The sequence below is a fragment of the Mirounga leonina genome, unplaced genomic scaffold (assembly GCF_011800145.1).
Source record: "Mirounga leonina isolate KUSES-001 unplaced genomic scaffold, KU_Mleo_1.0 Mir_224, whole genome shotgun sequence".
NCBI lineage: Eukaryota > Metazoa > Chordata > Mammalia > Carnivora > Phocidae > Mirounga > Mirounga leonina.
Genome location: NW_023270615.1, coordinates 20,983,803 through 20,990,683, shown reverse-complemented (window position 1 = coordinate 20,990,683; position 6,881 = coordinate 20,983,803). Strand labels below are relative to the sequence as shown.

At 44.5% G+C, this 6,881-nt stretch overlaps 1 protein-coding gene across 1 annotated transcript in view; it reads left to right on the top strand.

Annotated features, from left to right (window-relative positions):
* The window catches only part of CENPP (centromere protein P), a 234,312-nt gene that overhangs the window by 89,309 nt on the left and 138,122 nt on the right, over positions 1–6,881 (top strand). The gene's annotated exons all lie outside the window — the stretch shown is intronic.

Sequence of the window (6,881 nt, the reverse complement as noted above, 5' to 3'; positions counted from 1 at the left end):
AGTTTGCATGTGGTGGAGATCCTGGCCAACATTCTTTCTCTGGGGTGAATTGTAGTGTGCTGTACTGGAGAGCTGTGCTTAAAACATTTGCATCTGCCGTGCTTGGTCTGCTTCTACTAAGGACTGTAAGCTCGTGTTATTTTTGTCTTGTGTAATGAGCACTAAGGTTTCATGAATATTATTTGTGAAGATGACATAGCTTTAAAGTCATGCTTTTTATTTTAATGCTTTCCCAGGAGATAAAACGTACGCTTTTTCAACAAAATAAAAGACCAAACCAAAGTCTAGTCTATGCTCTTAATTTTACGAGGGGTAAAAATATTGCTCCAGTACCATAATTAGCATATAGCCAAGAAATTTCCAATGTAAAAATTAGTTTTAGCATAAATTATCTTGCAGTTAAATCAGTTGGCCCCCCCCTTTATTTTAGTTACGTATGATAAATATCCAAGTCTGATAAATCAGCTTTTAAAAAACACGTTTGATTTGTAATTCGGAGTTTGATGGTAAAAGATACATTTGCTAAATTAAGGAAACTATAAAATTTTTTTTGTGATTTTTGAAAGTTTAAATGGTATTTTTATTTTTTAAAATTTTTATTTAACAGAGAGCTAGACAGCGAGAGAGGGAACACAAGCAGGGGGAGTGGGAGAGGGAGAGGGAGAAGCAGGCTTCCTGCGGAGCAGGGAGCCCGATGCGGGGCTCGATCCCAAGACCCTGGGATCATGACACGAGCTGAAGGCAGACGCTTAACAACTGAGCCACCCAGGCGCCCCTAAATGGTATTTTAGATAACTATATGACCATCGTAAAGATTCACTTTCATTTTATCACTCTTTGGTGCACTCAGCACTCAAGGTAACATTTCTTTCTCCTCTAAACTAAAAATCCCATAAATATGGATATGGATAAATATTTTATTACAAAACAGAAAAGAATACCAATTTGTTCTCTTTTCTATTCAAAATTGTCTGTAGGGTCTTTCAAATTAAAGCTTGGAAAAACTAAGACGTGAATGCTCATGATTTTATTTGAATATGAATTATTTTACATTTACTTGTGATATTCTCTGGTTTTGGCTGATATAAATTGTCAGTTTTATGGCTTTAAGGATACAATAAAAACTTTAGAGTCTTTGCATATATCTAATAATGAAACAAATACTGATTTGTTTTGCACAGTGTGGCAGGTTTGTTGAGAAGTGAACAGGATAGATGTTAAATGTCAGATTTAAAGAGTCCTAAAGATTGGGTGTTTTACTAATGACACACACAGTGTGATCCTTTGTAACTTTCATAGAAAATTATACTGTGAAGTATAATGTCTTTCCTTGGGAAGTCATGACCAGTGAATACAGTTTTATTGGCGTTCATCCATGGAGTAAGTTTTCTGGACACCAGTTTTCTGCCAGAAGTGCAGACAAATGCACTCAGACTCCTAAACTCCATTTTTCCCCTGGAGTACTTCCCTGGTTGGCAGTGATCTAACTTCTGTGGACCTCAGTGTCTTTATCTGCTGGGCTAGAATCTAGTCACTACAGAGCTTTTCAGCCTCAGCACTATTGAAATCTTGGAGTAGATAATTCTTTGTGGTGGGGGCTGTCCTGTGCATCGTAGGACATTTTGCAGCATCCCCGCTCTCTGCCCACTAGACGCCAGTAGCATTCCTCCACCCCTCACCCCCATCAGCCATGACAACCAGTATTTTCTCAAGACGTTGTCCCTTTGAATGACCAAACACATACTTCTTACAAATCACAGTACGGCGTCCATCCCTTGGTCCTTGAACGGGGATCCCTCACAGCCAAACAGTGATAAAAATCGAGAGATGCTGGTGCACGACAGAATCCCATTCAGTTATTAATAACTGTTCAGCCCCTCATCAGATCTTATGAAAATGTCTCCCAGGGCGAGGCCACTCAGGTTTGCAGGCTTCTGTGCATTCTTGTCGGGTTCTAAAAGCGGGGTGGTTTCCGTAACGTCAGGCTTCACCCTTTCAGGTGTCTGGTGTAATCGAGCTGCTCTGAGCCTCTCTTGAGACGTCAGTGTAATACTGGATTTCCCTCATTACATCACCTACTACGGTTTTTTTTGTTTTTTGTTTTTTTAAAAGATTTTATTTATTTATTTGAGACAGAGAGAATGAGAGAGAGAGCACATGAGAGGGGGGAGGGTCAGAGGGAGAAGCAGACTCCCCGCCGAGCAGGGAGCCCGATGCGGGACTCGATCCAGGGACTCCAGGATCATGACCCGAGCCGAAGACAGTCGCTTAACCAACTGAGCCACCCAGGTGCCCCTCACCCACTACGTTTTGTTCTCTGCATTTGTACCCAAACTGCCCCATCTCAGGAAGGGGTGTTGGGTCCGGCCACGGTGCTGGTCTGGGTGCAGGCAGCACTGCTAGTAGGTGAGTCTGACCCCCTCAGTCCACGTCTGTTCAGGCGAGTTACACAGATGCAGAACTGGAGGTGCATCTGGCACCAGGCAGGGTGGCTGCCCTCCCTGTTAGCCCCACCGTTAGCCCCACTTTTGCCAGGCAACCCTTGGAAGTTCTGACAGAAAGGCTGGAAACATGGAATTGTCCCTGCTCCCAGCCCTTGTAGTTGCAGCCCTGGTCCCCTGACCGCTGCATCCATTGGTGATGTGGGGAAGGAAGACCACTGTCCCTTTCTCCCCCGCTTTCCCAGACCCGCGAGAAACGCAGGACTGTATCCAGTGGGGACACTCCTCCAGCCCCACTCATGTTCACGTGGAGTGTGAGCACACTTGTGAAGGCTTGTAAGCCAGCCCTTCATATTTTTATCTCCCCCGTTTTAGACAACCAGTGCTTTAATTACTCATTCCAGTTCTCTATAAAACTCTTTCTCTGAGCTATTTCTCTCTGCTGGTTGTTGGACATCATGTGAGTTCCTTGGTCTGAGGAGATGACAGTTGGCTGTGGAATATCTTCTTTTCTGGTTTTCTGTATCTCTCTGAGCATTTGCATCTATCACCAGGTCAGCAAAGCCCAGGCCAGAGTCAGTAGCTCTTCCTGTCAGGACCCCTTTGTAGCCCCTAGGGCTACCACATGAGTCTGCGTTGCCAGCCATGTTCAAGACCACGGTCTCTGCCACACGGCCACCTATAGTCTCTGTCTCTCTTGTTGCCAGAACAGATCATATTGGCATTTTGTACCTCAGAGGGTGCAAGAGATTCTAGCTTCAGCCCATCTCCACACTGCTGCAGTCCCCCCCACGCACTCATTTCGTGGGCCCAGGCAGCCATCTCTAGGGAGCGCATGGGGATAGATGCATGTCAGATCCACTCATCTTCCAAGACTGGAAGGCAGGTTTCCTGGTGGGTGATTGACATGTCCAACATTAATACCCACAATTATTTCCATGAGACTGTGCCCCATGTGGACATTCCTTTAATAGGCCAAGATCCCATTACCGTCCTACTGATCATATGGCTGGGCCATTGGCCGCTGCCCGTGAGTCAGTAAACACCCACACAGAGGGGCTCTTAACATTGTTCTGTTCGTCCGTTGCCACTAGGAAAACAGCATACAGCTCAGCACACCATGCTGATGTGTTTGTATATTCTTCAGTCAGAGTGGTGGCCTTCCAGACAGGATGTTGTTCATTCACCTTGGAACTGCTCTCCATAAACCAGGCAGCTCTTTGTTCTTGGTAGAGAGCTGTCCTATGGACAGTCTGGACAGTAGAGTCCAGCAGCCCCTTGCGCAGCTCCAGAATCACTCCCCGGGGCAGGGGGGTGGTCCCTGCTCATAAAAATCCCCTCCTGAAGTTCCCCATGCACTGCCATCCCCATTAGGGAGTTCCTCAAGCATCATCCGAGACATGGTATTTCAGGTTTCAAGACCCTTTTATGTCCTTCAGTCCTAGGGGTGGCTTCCATTAATAATGTCCAATAGCAAGGTAGTAAAGCCCCTCAAATATTAATTCTCTTGTCCAGAGTTCCTGCAGTCAGCACTGGGAGGCGCTCACAGGCTCTTGCCAGAGGCCCCATTCTAGGCTCCACAAAGGGCCATTGCGCAGAGAATTGTCCCTACCAGCACTCCAGCTTTGGAAGTTCCAAACACTTACCTTTACCAGTTTATTAAAGATTGTGACAAAGGATCTGAATCCACAGTGAGTTGAAGAGATGTATAGTGCAGTGTCTAGGGAAGGCACAAAGCTTCACGTGCACCCCAATTCTGGCATCTCCTGTTCAACTGGAAGCCCCCCTTTTATGGAGGCTTCTTTATGCAGTCCTAATTGACCAAGTCATTGGCCATTGGCCAATTCAACCTCTAGCCCCTCCCCCTCCCCCAAGATTGCAGGTGGCCTTGGGACTGAAAACTTGATCTTCCTGGCAGCCAGTGCACCCCCCTCTTGAGGGGGTCCCCTAAAGTCATCTGCATTAACATAACAAAAGACACCTTAATCACTCTCTAAGCTTAGGAAATTCCAGGGGTTTTGGGAATTGTGGGCCTGGAACCATGAATGTGAAGACCCAATATATCTTTCTTATAAATCACAGTATCGCACCCTGGAGGGCAAAATTACCACCACTGAGAATCATTGAGTTACTAGATATTTATAGTCCCTTTTAGGCAACATTCTAGGATTTTATGGAAAGTCTTATGATCTCCATCCCAAATCTTCTTATGCCTGAAGCCTAGTCATGTGGTCAGGTGAGATAAAGTGAGAACCCAAGTATTTACCAGACCAAAGGGTGAACTTTAATGGGGGAGGAGTTATGACCTGATGTGAGGAAGGATTCATGTTAAAAACTTACTGTACTTGTGAGTTTTTCCAAGTAGTACATAAATCCCCATATAGTAAATTCGCAGCCTAACTAAGCCTGTAAAGTAATATAAGTTCCATGTAATTTCCATGAGACTGTGATATTTACTTGCTAGGCATAGTTTATTTATTTAGGAATTTGGAACATATGAGAAACTTTACGATTTTTTTAGCTGTTATGGTTTAATTTTGTTTCCAGCTGCTGTTATTCTTTATTTCCAAGAATTAGGGGGAAAAATGGATTTGGAATCAGGAAACCAGGGCTTTAGTTCTAGCCGTCCTTTGGGTCCTATGAATTCTTTGCAACAGTAACAGTATACAGGAGAGACTAGGTTTATTTCTTCTGTTTTTCCCCCTTGGAGTTGGTTAAGTATGTTACATGATATGAACACATCTGCACTTTATTTAGTGGTCCCAACCAGAGGAATAAAGGGAAAATGTAGAGTGTTTCAGGTAGTATGTAAGTACAAGGTAAACATTCTCAACCAGTTTTATTGTGAGCAAATTTATGAAATAGACTTTATTTATATCCTTTCTAAAAGCTAATCATATATTATGCTTTTGTTTGTTAACTAAACCTGATGGGCTTTTGGAATATAGGTGAGGTTCAGTGGGGTGGAGTCTAGATCCCACAACTAAGAATTCTTGAGACGTCTTTGGTGCAAAATGGTGGTTTATTAAAGCACGGGGACAGGACCCGAGGGCAGAAAGAGCTGCTGCCCCCGGGCTGCGAGGGGTGGCTGATTACATACTATGGGGTTGGGGGTAGTTAGGAAAAAGGGAGGTTTCCAAAGAACTCGCATATGCTAAAGAGGACCTACGAGATACCAGAGACCTTGCCATTGTCAAGTTGAGGTTGTTTACCCCGCTAGTAAGGCATTGACATTAAGATAGTTTGGAACTTCCTGGAGGAACATTAAACTCTGCCCACTTCAGTTATCTCTCAATGGGCTGCAGGGTATAAGGTCATTTAACTGTATCTACATTTCCTTCTGGAAGCTAGGTTATTGATGATAGGAATGCTTTGTTCTTGTAGATTGCTAAGACATTTGTAAACTGAGGGACACTCCTGTCTTGTAGGATTGTGATCTCTGTAATTTAACTATTTTTCCTATAGGGCAGCCAGGAGTGCCAGAGGAATGTCACATATATCCCATGGGAGGCGGGGTTGTGGGGTGTCAGCTTCTGCTTTGTCCTCAGCTTGCCTTCTGTTGCCTCATCAAACCTGGTTCTGGAGTGATTTGGATTCATTTGTCAGTGGTCACAAATACAGTTCAGCCTAGTAGCTAACTAATACTTCTAAGCGTAATGAGAAAATAGGTGAATTTTCATTTTTTCCCCTGCTGTAACTATCAGATGAACTGGTTTTGTCTGTAGTTGTGGGAGATAATTGTGCAATCTTGATGTGCTACTTATGGAAGTACTTACTTTATTCTTCAATTTCTCTTAAGGAAAGCATTGGGTTTCATTTTGTTTTTTAATGACTTGGGGTGGGTATGAGTTCCTGAGGGCCATTTTCAAGTAGCAAAAGATGGTTGTTAACCTGCCTCCTCATTGAGCCCTGCAGCTGGGTGACCTATTTGCATACACACCCCTTTGGAGGGAGGAGCCAGAGCAGAGTTGAACCCTTCCAATTAGGCTGGAGGAGCTACTCTAGCCAGAGGAACCAGGGCACAGTGCCCAGGGAGGGGGTGGAGGGAACTGTGTTCCCCGCCCTGGCAGGCTGTCTAAGGGTGCTCTGGAAAGCTGAACTAGCAAATAGTGACCTGGAATATGTTTGTTTGGGGTGTAGGATGTAAGTACCCTCTACTCTCTCCCTAAGAAAACCTTTAGTTAAAATCTCTCTTGTTCACTCATCTTTTGTACAAATAGAATCTTGGAAGGAACCACGAAGATGCTGGTTCCTTGCTAGGGTCCCTGAGAACACACCTAGGTCTGACATCTGGGGGCACTCAGATCTAGCAGGCTGCTAGGCTGGCCATGCTGAAGTACTAGTTACTGCTTGTTGGGTACCTGGAACTGGCATGCACTTTGTTCATTGCTCTGTTACATAGACGAATTCTCTTTATTCTTTTAGTAGCCCTAGGAGAAC